The sequence below is a fragment of the Physcomitrium patens genome, chromosome 16, assembly GCF_059467195.1.
Source record: "Physcomitrium patens ecotype Gransden chromosome 16, ASM5946719v1, whole genome shotgun sequence".
Lineage (NCBI taxonomy): Eukaryota > Viridiplantae > Streptophyta > Bryopsida > Funariales > Funariaceae > Physcomitrium > Physcomitrium patens.
Genome location: NC_143425.1, coordinates 2,316,047 through 2,331,073, shown reverse-complemented (window position 1 = coordinate 2,331,073; position 15,027 = coordinate 2,316,047).

The following is a 15,027-nucleotide window of genomic DNA, read 5'->3' as shown; positions in this document are numbered from 1 at the left end:
TCATATTTATATTTTTTGTAACAAAACGATCTAGTTTACTATGATTAATATATAGACTTTGTCACCAAGTTGATTTAATCAAAACTATTATTTGTTTAGATTTTCCAATATTCTATGGATTAATGTGAATCATTAAGGGTGGTAAATGATAATTTTGAACTTAATCAACTTATAAATAGCTGATTAATATGTATATATATATATATATATATATATATAGATGTAATATGTTCTTGAAGTTTTTAATGGATTTGGATGCTCTCAAACAAATGATAACTAATATCTTTTTTGAGCTTTTTGATAACTATGTTATCAATTACCATAAGGAATAGTTTAATGTATTATAAAATATTAATAGATAAATCTTATTTTACAATACATTAATTTGTGAAATCTTGTATTCTAATAGTTTTAATACAATTTAAAAGTGAGGTTATGTGTAATTAATAAAATAAAATAAAAACTACTAAAAAATCTAAACTAATTTAAAGAAATTTTTAGATCATTTATTTAAAAAGGTTATACATGTATGTATATATGTATATAAACAAACAATTCCTACACTAGATTTTTTCAGAGATGTTTTGGAATATTTTGACTTCTTATGACGGTATCATAAATAAATAAATCTGGGTGTTTCTCTACTTCTAATACATTCATAAATTGGTGGCTTTATACAACAATAATAATAGTAAATCAAGCAGTTCTTACATTGATTGTGTTTTGGGTTTGTTTTGTAGAATTTTGATGTCATACATGTGCCTACAATGTGACAATAGTTGTTAAAAATATGTTAAGGGGAAAAAGTATTATCATTAAACGTGGTTCTTTTTTTGACATGAATAATATTTGCACAGTATTAGAGCACCACTGTGTTCTTACACGTTGGAAGTGTGTCGTTATTTTCTACTCTTATATAGAGAGAGATGGCATTGAGATTTTTCTATTGATATTTTTCGTAGCATAATTTATAAAGAACATATACATATCTTTAAATGTAAGCATGATCAAATAGCCTGTACCTTTTGTTTAAGATTCTTTTACAATTAGATTTTTTTACATTTTGAAAGCAAACTAATTTCATTATAATTCATATATATATATATATATATTACTACGAAGTTATTTATTTGCTAAAAGACAATACAGCTCCTGACAAACAATTGCTGTAGGAATAGGTGTTTCAATAATTATCTAGATATCTAATTAGTTGAACTCCTGAAACTTCAGTTGAAACATTTAGAAAGAAACTAACAATAATAATAATAATAATAATAATAATAAATCTAATTTCAAAACCAGTTGCACTTATTGTAGTATGATCTATTAAGGACGTTTTCTAATAAAATTCTTTTTGTTTCAGGTATACAACATCAGCAAATCATATTTCTATATTTTTTTCTAAAATCTTTTGTAAATCTCAAGATTGTTTTATGATAATTTTGAAGTCTTTCAAAGATATTTAAAGATAATCCTTACAAATTTTTATTAAAAAATAGCATTTAAAAACTTTTATTGGTTAGTTATTTAAATCAAAAGTGTCCTCAATATTTTTTGCATCAGGTCAATGGAAGTTTAGACAACAAAATTGGAGTTTTTCAAGTAGTTTTCATATGAGAAAATGAAGACCATTTTTAATGATTTATTATTCTGATTAAAATCATATTCAACGTATGGTTCATGGGCCATTTTGTAACTTGTATTCTTTTGAGCTTGTGTATATATAATTATTAATAATTAAATTAGTAAAATTCATTACTTTTTATGGAATTTATTATTTCATATTTAAAATTTTATTCTCTAATTGAAACCAAAAACACACAAATAAGCAGGGTCATAATATCGGTGAGCACACATATTTCTTCTAATGTATTCTGCAGCTGATTTTTGTTAAGATTTATTAAAAAGACACACCTGTAATTACATTTACTTTTAATATTTTTATTTTCTTCAGTTATTTTAATTCTTCAAATTTTTGTTTTACTTTTTTTTGCTATTCCCTGAATTTAATGAAATCATATGCTTTTTAAAATTATTAAGAAATCTCAATAAATGTATGTATGTATGTATATATATATATATATATATATATATATCATTTTGTGTTTTACTTAGCAACTTTTTAAGCAATTAAAGAACCTAGACCTTACCCATCCATGAGTTTCTACAATACAAAATTCAATGTACTGTATTTGAAAAAAATCTTTAAACACCACCAATGTTATTTGTATTTTTAGTGTAAAATTGTTCTCAATACTTGACACTTAAGGTTACAGATAGATTTCTAAACCCTTACGTTTCTATTCACCATTTTGGAGGCTCTTTGAATGGGTCAGAGCTTTTTGATAGGAGCCTCCCAAAACCCTTGGCAAATTCCCATTTTTTGCAACAACACCTTGGGTGTTGTATTGTTGTGTATTAATTTCAGACTTCATTTTAATATTTCGTTAAGGTGTTTAATATCTAATAGAAATGGTGCCACATCATACCATATGCTATGAAGCAATACAAAGATGACACTTTTGGTTGTGAATCCCGAAAACCTTGACTTCATTTTACAACTCTATAGGTTGAAAGCCGAGTGGGTGGGGACAATTTGGTCAGCAAAGGTGTAAATTGTTTTTTCTTGGGAGCTGGAATGCATGCCCCAATTCAGAAAACAAAGCTGATTAGGTTCAATGGGCAATGAATATCCAATTGTGGGCACAAAGATATGATGTAGGAGCATATGTCGAGGTTGGGAGATGTTTCAAACCCCATTTTCCATGTGGAGTATTTACATAAGAACAAAATTATGAGATTATTCATTTGGATGTTAATGTTCACACTCTTTTAACTATTTAGTTGGTAGTATGTTTGGCAATTATTTTGATGTGTGGGAAACATGTTTTTATTTTATTTTATTTTATTTTTTTATACTAATTCCACAATATATTTTTCAAAAATCAGTTTAGTTTTGAAATGTTACCTTACCTAGTTATTACATGTAATACTAAAATGATTGATTCTAATAGTATTTAATCTTCTTAAAAAAAAATTGGTAAAAAAAGATTTATTTTTTTGGTAAAGAAAGATTATTGTAGTTTTTTTTTTTTTTTTTTTTTTTTTTTTTTTTACTGTTCACTAATTATCCTACATAGCACATAAACAACTCTAAAGATCGCAATCAAAGAAGTCACAACAAACAAAAATATAATTAAATTCAGGATTATTCAAGTTAGATGATTAGTATTTCATTTCTAGGTTTACAGTAACGGAGTATGACAGATCAGAAATAGATGATTATTCTTAACGCGAATGTGCAAACTGCGTTTGTTTCACTACATGCAGCAACATCCATGAGCAGAAGGTGTTCAGCAAAAGCAAAAGCAACGAATCAAGCTCTCATCGCCGAAGCTTCAGCTGCGAGGTGATGAATCCACAAACACACATGCAAGCGAGCACAGAATGAGCGAGAGAGTGAATGTGCAGACAGGTTAGGGTGGATCCAGAGCTGGCAGGGTGAGAGGAAGAAGTGGGTAGTTGTGGTGGTGGAGGATGAACTGGGGAGCGAGCGAATACTGGATCAGACATCGCGCAACGGGGCTTGGAGGTGGAGAGGCTGTGGATAAGCGACGTTGACTCCTCCTCCTCCTTGGTGGTGATGGTGGTGGTGCTCCTACCACCTCTACCTCCAGCGCTTCGCCTGCATGCCAAATCTGTGTCTGACTACTCCGCCGCGATGCAGTGCCATGGGGCGCGATGCGATGCGATGCGATGCGGTGCATCTTTGCTGGAGACCATGCTTGCCCAGGATGATCTCCCCACTAGCCGTGATGTCATTCGCCGCTGGTCCTCCCCATTTCGCAGCGCTTCCACATCTCCAATCATTCCATCGACCTCACTAGCAGCAGCGGCAGCGGCACCGCGATTCGCGAGGTGATGCAGCGCTTGAGGGTCACGGCTCCGTGTCGACAGAAAACCCTAGCTCGGTCACCGGTGCATGTTGTTGAGAAAACCCTAATTCTGGGATGATGCCAAACTCCACTTCTATGTATTGTTTTTTGGGGAATATTGAATCACTCCACCAAAATCTCAATTTGACCCACCAGATGGCACCACAAACGTTTGAAGGCTCAAACACCCAAAATTCTTCTCGGCTCTCACGATCACTATCACTACATACTATGCCACCAGCAAGAGGACATTTTGAGGTTGTTTGCTTGAATTATTGGACATGTTGAGTATGCATAGAAATTCTCCATTACAAAGGTAACGAGATTGACCAAAAAGGAGCCTTGATGCAATTTCAAATTACTTAATCACTTACTCAGTTGATTTGATATTCTTTAAATTTTTAATGCCCAATTCTTTGATTAGAAGATCAAATTTTTCTTTCTTATCTTCTTTTACACTTAATTATGGAAGTCTACATTATTGGCTATGGTACGAAACATGGAGACATTTGTTGTTGTAGAAATTTCTTATTGCTAGAGTAAAATGTTGAAAAATTAGAGGATTTTTTTATAATTATGGAATAATAAATTTGCTAATTTAATAAATAGTTCTTGGAGAATGATTTTAAATGTTTAAAAGAAATAAATAATTACACTTTTATTAAGCATTTAAAAACCATTTTGACTGGAAAAAGAATGAAATTTTCTAGATCCAATATGTGTGATCTACTTGGACATGTCTTACATTGTGTGGTTCCAATAAATTTTACTATACATTATTCTTATACTTCTATTAACCTAGTTAATACAAGCTCTAATTACATCATTTTTCTTTGACATCTTATCTTTAATAGAAAAAATCATCATCTACTCATTATCTTACTTGTTCACTCTATTGTTCAAAATTTTAATAAATTAAAGTTAATTTTTATTTAATTAATTATTTTTACTTAAAAAAAAGTGGTTTGAAAAAGAAAAAGAAAATAGAATTTCATGTGAATGCTGCTTAATACTAACTCCCTTGAAGAAAATGTTAAGTGAACAAAATTTTATTCCCTAATTAATATTGAAAATAGAAGTCAGCCAAAATTTAACATATCAATTTTATTATTTAACTTATCAATTTTATTATTTATTATTATTATTTTTTTGAAGATCCAAAGACTTCAAAATCTTATAAATAATATAATTCAGAATAATTCTACTACAGCTCTTCTTCTGCATGGATTCAGGGTGGCGAAAAATCGTGGCTCCTCCACGTCCAAGTCCACGGACATGAAGCCCAATATTGACGCCCTATTTCCGCAGATCCATGCAGCATCTCAGCCGTCAATACTAACACTGATAAATCCTCGCCACCCTTTCTTGGACGTAACTTCTCCCGATCCGTTGTGTCGACGGAGTGGGCGACGCCACGATTTGCTGCTCCTGCTGGGCATAAAAGTAGAATATAAGACGTAGCTGGGCACCGATTTCTTGTCATACATTTCTCGTGTATCGGTGAAGCTTGGTTCCAAGCTTCAGCTCAGACTCTTGTCAGTGAAACACGACACCATTTGGCGCCAATACGCTCTTAAATCTTAATCCCTGCGGCTCCACTGAAAGTAGCCATAGTTATTTGCTGCGTTTTCCCCAGAATCATTGTCAGGATAATGGTGCAACCTTTCTCCTGCCAATGATCTGATTCGAGGATGAATCATATGAAATTTGCAGAAGCCTCATCCCCGGAATGTTAATGGCCGTGGATGATGCTTGCTACAAGCAGCTGGCTGATGATTCTGTGCTTTGACACCAATCTGTGCAGGGATTCGAAATGACCGCGATCGATGAATCGGCTGCGTTTGGTATGGTTGGAATCAGCAGTGTCGCGAGCGACACAATACCTAGAGTGTCTGCCTTAGAAGACCCCTGAAGCAAAATAGTTCTGTAGCCCCTGCTCATGTTTTGTGTTTGCTCCAAGTTGTCTACCGGTCTCACAAGTCGTTGGGGTTGATGAATTAGTGCCCCGCCATTCCGATCAGTTTCATCAAGTTGGGGATGGTCGAGTAGGAGTTTCAGAGATTGGCCCAAATTTAGAGCAGATTGAAACAACGCTCGAAGGCTACAAGGACCCCGTTGAGTCTCTCTCATCTGATCCTCCACGCGGTTATGTAAGTCATCAGAAATTCTGTTCTGATCTGATCCCAGTAGACTAGCTGCGTGCTGCTGCAAATTTCTTACAATGACGACGCATTCTGGGCTCCGTGGCAGAGATGAAGTGACATTCCTGAGAAGGAGATGTCACGAGGCTCACGGGTTTTCATTTTTGACGAATCTGACGTCAAATTCATTTCATATAGCTGTGATAACACAAATAAGTTTGCTTTTCACTGCATTGTTGTCCAATACGAGCTAATTGTGAATTTTTGTATACACAATATTGATTCATGAGCTATCAAGTTCCTTACCGCAGAGTATTACCATGAGGAAACTGCATGCGTAGTACAGCAGCTTTGGGACAGCAGCATCTTTTATGACCAAAGTGAAAGGGAATGAGCTTTTGGGCCCTTTTCACACTCAAAAAGTCAGAATGTATCGGGACTTTAGTGGCCCGCTACACAAGAGCAGACCTTTGAAATCAAAATCCATCATCGTCGAGACCTTCACTTAAGTAGCATGTCATAATGCAATCGAATGCTGACGTGGAAATTTTGAAACTGCAGTATGCGGTAGAAACTGAGTGTTGATAATCTGTCTGCTCCTATTTCTTGTGGCAGAGTGATGGTGGTGGCAAGGGCCTGAGTTTGCGAGTGCTACCATTTATACTGAAGACGCACATTTGTGACTATTTGATTCGGTGGTGATCACATTCCTTGCTGCAGGAAGAAATGCTGTGATAGGAACACTCCATTAAACAAGAAATGGCTCCAATTTCAGATTTAAAGTCGGCCTTCTGACCGTGCTGATGTGCCGTTTCTCAACACCCCCCCCCCCCTCCCCAAGCTTGCATTCTGAACATTAATACTAAATATAATTTTTGGTCGTAGGAGTGAGCACGTGATGTGCATAAGTTCATTCTCTAATCTATTCAATTGCTCCTCCTGGCAGTAGTTCTCTGTACTCTTATATATCAAGAGCAAGGATTGAACATTAGAGAAGTTGAATGGTTCACTCATCGTGAACTCATGTCAATGTGTTAGTGAAAATGAGAAGAAAATTACCTCATCCATGCTCAGAAGGTGTTGGACATGGTCTTTCTCTATCATAGAATCTCTCAGGTCTTTCCAAAAATTTTCAGGCAGCTTCTAGGACTACGGCCATGAGTGCATTTTGATTTTCGGAATCAAGGCGACTGCGTTCAAGATCCTCCGATTTGTTTGCATCTGTCACATTCTCAACGTACGTCAGCCTCTGGGCTACTTTTAATTCTTGAGGAAAACAATCAGGTGATGTCGAAAGATGTAGATCTTCGCATATATCTCTTTACATGAGACATGAAAGAGAAAGACCATACCCTGGACCTTTTGAGCATTAATAAGACAAATTCAAACTCAATTGCATGACAACATTGATATGGGTTGCAATGAGTGAATCGTTCAACTTCACTTATGTTCAATATTTTCTATTGACAGATGTATTTGAGCAACGAGTTCCACTGTCAGGGGCTGCGGTCTCGGAAATTAGACAATGAACAGAGGCAGTAGCACGACACATTGTGGGAAGTGAATATGGCCGGAAGGTCTGCTTCATGGTTGATTAGTAGACTAGTACCCATTGCGAAGGGCACGTTAGTAGTCTTCCCTCATCATTGAGCTTGTGGCCAAAACCAGACTCTTTTTAAGTAAGCATTTTTGTATGGATATTAAAACATGATATAATCTTGTCACACACAAGCATGATCCAGACATCGATGCTTTTTCTTCGCTGGGGTTGCGCGAGTTCAGCAATAAACCGATCCGCAAGGAAGCCACTGCAGTAGCTGATGAAAAGGATAGGTATGTGGGCCCAATCACATTCTTAAATTCAAAAGCGTAGACTCTTTCCTTCAGAAGTATCTGGTGAAGACTGTCGAGGTTTTTCTGATGTTTCAGTTAGGTACAACTAATACTTGTATTACTTGAATGTCCATAAGAACATACATACACTGAACATTCCCCGAAATAAGAGAAAAATTCTGCTGAGATGACCCGCACTGAATTGCAATACAGTAAAGCAGCTAACGGTGACCTTCTTTTGAAATAAATTGGACGCCATCCCTCAGCAAAGCAATTAGCTCCCTCTCACACTTCATAAGAAACCCGCAAGTAACGTCCTGCATTTAACGCTTGATCACTCAGCTAATCCACATTTATGATGCTTGCAATTGCAGGTTTCCAGATCTTCAGAGAGTGTCAGAAATAAAGGAAGCACAGAGTCGCACCAATAGTAAAGTAACAAACTATTAGGTCAACCAACTTAAAGCTGTTCCTGAGGAGACGAGCCTGAGAACAAAGCCCCAGTTGTGAAGCTTCAGGTTCGCTGATCTTTCACACAACAAATCGACTGGCATGATGCGTGATCTGGAATCAGTCCTCGACGGTTGAATCAGCAAGGCATGCCTACACCACATACAAGTTAGTTATATACAACTTCCTCGTTGTACTAAAAGAGGGGAAGATCCTTGTATTTAACCATATGAGATCACATTACAAGTGCAGATCCTGAAATCACTCAACTTTCTGATATCTTTTACGTTACTCACCTTGAAGCAGAGGTAGTATTTTATTGTTACGAATGGGACTGCTGTGTGATGCTGATTCGTAGGTGCCCACAGCTCAGAACTGTCCCTAAGGGACTAATCAATCAACTCTTCAAGGCAGGAGGAGTAGTGTCGAAGCTATGTAAGTAGGCATCGCCGAAGCTCCCCTTCCTTCTTACCCTCAACTTGAAGTGCAGTTTGAATGCGCTTCAAGCTGATTTGTATATGTATATATATATATATATATATATGTACACACGCTACAAATGCCACAATATTTCCATATGCTACAGGTTGTGATGTATATATGTAAGTATGTGAGTGTCTTTGTTTGTGTGCTTATCTTTATATTAAGTGGATGGTAGAACACAAACTGCATCTTCTGAGTTCTAGATGAGGTTTTAGATCAGACACTTTCCATGGTTTGACTGGGTGTAGCTATTATCCAATAGAAATAGAAATCTTTCAACTTAGTTGTGGTGTTTCAGATAGAACGTTGTGGGCTCAAGTAAAAGTAACATACAGTTCAAAAGCTCTGAGTATTGCATAAGTAATGTACTTTGTTTTATTTGGACAGGTTCTGGACTTTCGAATAATAATCAAAGCAATATTTTGAAGTAAATATGATTGATATTGTTTCTATGCACAATTTTATTTTATTTCAAAATAGAATAAAATAAAGAATGTTTATATTGTTGATATTGTTTGTGACAACAGAAATTTTTTTGACATCCAAAGTCTGTCAATATGTCTTAAAATTTAGCTGTATATATAGATATTCAAAAACCATCATAGTATATATACTTTGAAATAATAGAAACGTAAAATTTTTCCTACTGAAGGAAAAAAAAAAAAAAAAAAACAACAACAACAAGAAAACAACAACAACTACAGTAATTTTAAAATCCCATTTCCAAGTTTAAACAATGATTATTTTATATTTTTCCTGGTTATTTAGAGTTAGAAAAATAGTTGAAAAAACACTGAAATTTGTACGTAATAGATATATTGTAGGTATTTTTATTTTTTTATTAACCAAAATTCATAATGTAATGCATATATATATATATATATATATATTTAATTGTGTGAATTCATGCATCAATGTGGGAAAAAAGACTAAAGTGATGTACACAAAAAAGTAATTTGTTACAAGTTATTTCTATTAGAATCATTTGTTGTCGTATAACCTGTCTTATGGGTTCTTATTTTAAAATTTTAAATTACCAGTTTTATAGTTATTGTTTTGCAAAGATGTATATAGTTAATTACTGTATCTATCATGCAATAACTCCACTTACTAAATCATATTGATTTTTTAAAAATAGTTCTTAAAATTTTAAAATCAATGTTATTTTTAGGAATATATAATTCAAATATTGTTAGGTTTCTAGCTTCTAAATTCAGTTATATCAAACATGTGTACTGATTGTTCTTGTATATGAAAGTGATATTATACTGATATTTTATAATTGATAAAATTAAATCTTTAGATTAATAATTATTCAAAATTCTGCATAATATATTTGAAAAAGATTATACAATTATTTGTTGATACACGATCCAGTAGTGCTTATAATAGCCAAACATATATATATATCTATATATATCGATATATAGCCAAACATTTTGATGAACTACAGTAAAAATATTTATCTTTCTGAACGTACATAGTTAAATTTTATGCATATTTTCTTTATACGGTTTATTATACATGATAGCAAAGTTGAATACATTGTGTGTTGAATTACATAATTTGAAGTAATATAAAATAAATTATGCATCCTATAAAATTCAAACATTAACCTTGTGATTGTAGAAAATATGTTTTGATGTGTTTGCTTATCATGATAAGATTCATTAGTCAAATCATTCAAAAGGTGAATGATTTGAAAAATGACATGTATCTAAATATGGACATATTTTCTAGTACAAGAACAATAACTACAACTACAATATGTTTGTTGGATTTATATGATTTGATGTATTTTTACCACTTATTTATGTAAAATATCATCAGAAGCCTCCAAAACATATTTAAGCAATGCATCCACTTGAATGCATACTTAAATAAATAAGAATTAATACATGATTTTTTTAAAAATAAATTTAAACCTGTTTATGTACCTAAATATAAAGAGCTTCCCCTTAATACATAATATCAGTGGAGCTAGTCCATGGCCATATCTCGGTCAGGGGCATTGTAGTTGAACGGGTAGATACCCCGCGAGAGACCCGTCCATGCGTACCCTCCGACAGAGACCCGCCGATCATATACCCATTACGGGAGACCCGTCCACAGATACCCTTCGCTCACTCGACAAAGGACCCGTACAGATAGATACCCGCCAAGTTAGCGGCAGCGAGGTCAAGCCGGGTGGCCAAGTCTGGCTGCTAAGTTGGCAGTGTACTATAGAATAGGGAGCGGGGATTTGAAAGGCTGCCAAAAGGAGCTGCCAAAAGCCCCAGAAAGGCTTTTTCCATTGAAAAGCCCTGGCCAGTAGAAGTATCTTGAGGAACCGCATTGATTCACTGGGATTCCCGTGTAGGGCTGCTCCACGTGGAAATACAAATTAGATGGATGAAGTAATTCTGGATGAACATAGTTCATCCGGTGTTTGATCGGTCTGCTTGAACGTTGACAAACGCCACGAAGCCCGGAACGGGTGCCAGCTGGCAGAGTAGGGCCACAGGGCTGGCTTGGCACGGAAGGCTCTAGAATCAGGCTCTAATAGATCCTGGTCCAGAGCTTTGGCTTGGGGTTGGCTTTGGGAATTCCCATGCCTCCCCTCTCGAATCTATGCTCTCTCTGTGTCCCTCCCTCCCTACCTCCCTCTGCCCTTTCGGTCAGGACGCCAGATTAGTAGGTAGGTAGGTAGGTCGGGAGGGAGGAAAGGAGAGAGGGCGGGTGGGAGGGAGTCTCGTGCCCGGCATCTGGACCGGGCAGCGGCGGCTACTGCCCGTTCACATGCTGCCCGCTCTGATTGCTTCGTACCCACAATTGCATAACAGTTTTTATGTGGAATTTGTTTGCTAGTGGATGATAGTTGTTTAAACGAATGACGTTTTTATTTTATTTTATTTTACTTTACTTCGGTTTACTGGTTGAATGAATATTTATGCGTTGAGGGATGAGTTTAAGGTATAATGTGCAGGTCAGTTAATTTCTAAAAAACTTACATCTTATTGTTTGTGTGATCAAATTTTCAGTTCATACATTGTTTTAACATTGGAATTGCAATTGGATTGAATTGTTTTGAGAATTACGCATTTAAGGTTGTTTCTGTAACGGTTGTGGTGATTTAGTTTGCCTTCTTGTAATCATGATATATTTAAACCACCCATAAAACTAAGACACTAGTAATTGTATCTTAGATTTGTTGAAAATTATATATATAGTCTTTTAGATCCTATATAAATTATGACTATGAATCATACTTACCACATTGATGTTTTTTGTAAGAAGTCCACAAATTCAAGACAAAAACAAGACTCAGACAAGATGCAGAGAAAAGAAGGGAGAAAAGCATATATATATATATATATATATATATATTTAATGACTTTAGAATTAAAACAGACAAAATCTTAACATGAATTTGTTTTTTTTTTACGAAATCGTGTTTTTTTAGTAAGAATTTATTATTTTTTAATACTTTTAATTTATATTAAATAAAAAAATGATTTCCTTTATTGTGAAACAAATATCCTTATTAATAATAAAAAAATATTTTTTGAGAAAAAATTGGTGTATTTATTACTTCAAATATATAACTTCTAGGTAAAAGAAATGTTTCAGAGAAGTTGGTGCATTTAACTCTTTTTCGGTACACATGAATGTATAATTTATATTTTTAATTCTATTTTAAAATCAACTATTCAAATCTACCATTGGTTTTGAGGAAATAAATTATTTATTCAAAAAATTGATATAAATTGATATAATTTGATAAACTAGTTTAAAACTACAAGAATAAGAGATATTTTCTATTTATAACAAATGTTATAAAAACCAATTAAAATTTATAATCTTTTGATTATTAAAATTATTATAAATATATTGCATAATATGTCAATAGTTTATAGAGGTCTGGAAATATTGATTATAGTTAATATTAGATTGTATTGTATTTTTATACAATTTTTAAATATAGTTATATCTGTATGCTTGAATGATTTTTTGTCATAAATAATTATTACTTTTTATTTAGAGAAATTATATATATATATAAATAAAATCTGTGATAATTATTTATGAAAAATAAATAAAATCTGTGATAATTCAAATGTATATGATATTTATAACATAGATATATCATGGATTTTTATGATAACAAAATATTTGGTTTAAATATTATAAATAATACAGATTTTCATAGTTATTTATGATACATAAAATAAAATAAAATGGATGATATTTAAAAAATGGGAATAAATATTTCCAATCTATATATAATGGGCTATTTTTGAAAATTTTCAAAAACTAACAATTAATTATATTATTTATTTATAAACTTTTGAACATTGTTTAATTGAATACATATAACCAATACTATAAAATTTGGTATAAATGTTACAAATATAAGTTCATTATTGTCAGTACATAAATAGAGACATTTAATTCTACAACTATACATAAAATAATTAGCAAAAATTATAATCCAACTGCCGAACCTAAAAAAGCACCACAAAATGTCAACATTGTCACTATTTCAAAGTGAATGTTTCCTCAATCTCTTTATCGAATAATTTAATGTTGTAATCTATTTGAAAGGATATTAAACTACCACGGATTATCGAGTATTGCCAAAAAAAAAGAGAAATCAAACAAAACAAAAATGACATTTTTTATGAACCAACAAACAAAGAAAACAATCTTTCTATAACTATCAAAACTGTGTAAACACACGATATCCGAAATAGTGCCACGGAGGGGGCAAAACTGGAGGTTTCCTGCTTCTTGGCCTAAAGCTGAACTCCCCTCCCTTACACACACACACCCCAACCCCATGCAATGAAGCTTTTAGAGCAACAACAAAGTAGAACGAGCAGACAACAATTTACTAAAATTGGGAGTGAAGCTGGACCTCAAATCTTCATGTCAGGCAGGGTTTGTGTTTGGGTCTGGACACCAGCCCAGTAGTGGTTTCATAAACCCATCTCATCCATGATCTAGTTTCTCACCCTCTCAGTATTCTTCTCGCAACATTTACACTATTATCATTAATGATAAAAATAATAATAATATTCCTTCCATTCCTTCCTCCCTCATCGCTGTTGCTCCAATCCTGAAACTGGGCCCCCTTCCTCCTGCAATGCTGACTTCCCCTTTGCTACAAAAACTCAAAACCTAAAAACAATGCAAAAACAACAACAACAACAACAGCAACCAGAAATCACACAGGTAAGTGCACGAATGAAGAGGGGGTGGGACACAACATTTTGGGCTTGTGCTTGCTATACCTTCATTACGATTTAACTGTTTTCAGCCTGAGAAAGCAGAGCAACTCATGCCAGCTGAAAACACACCAGGCAGGGTTGCCGATGTGGGAAGTTGTTAAGATTGTTGGGGAGGGGAACATGGGGAGGGGAGGGGGGACCGAGACAAGCAGGGGGTTGCACCCCCCCATGTGCATGTGTCAGTGCCATGTCGTTCCCGATCGGATCATGCTTCTGACTTTGCGACGCGGTGTGGATTTTCCTGATTGAAAATTGAAAGAAAAAAAGAAAGAAACTGTGAACAGAAAGAAAAGAGAGAGAGAGAGAGTTAGAGAGGAAAAAAACAGAGAAAAGAAAAACAGAAATTGAGGGTGTAGAGGTGGCTGTGTACTAGAGCCACACCGGTTGGTTCCGTTGCAGAGGGTGGAGCTTGACATGGGGTGCTCCATATAAGTAGCATCCTCATTCCTGGCTTCTTCATCATCCTTCTCCATCCCTGCTGTGGCCCGCCTTAGCCTGCTGTCGATGCAGCAACTGTTGTGATAGTTCTAGTGGTAGTAGTTGCTGTTTTTAGTATTTCTCTTCCTCGTCTTCTTCGTCTTCGTCTACTTCTTCTTCTTCATTCTTGGGTGGAGCCCATTGCTGTCATGAGAGTGAGATGGGCTGTTGTTGCGCTCTGCCAGGGCTGATCTCATTGCCCTCATGGGCGATCGTCATGTGCGTGCTGGAATTTTTGCATGGAAGCGAGCCCGATGCGCCTTCAGTGTTGATCAGTGGGAGTCCTAGCAGTGCTCTAGTTTCCATTTTTTTCTCTTCCTGTGGCCGGATTGATGTTGTCGTCACTCTATTGTGCTGCGCTGATTTCGGTCAGTTCCCTCTTAGTCGAGCTGCTGCTTGCCAGTGAGTGAGTGAGTGAGTGGGTCAGCAGCATGGAGG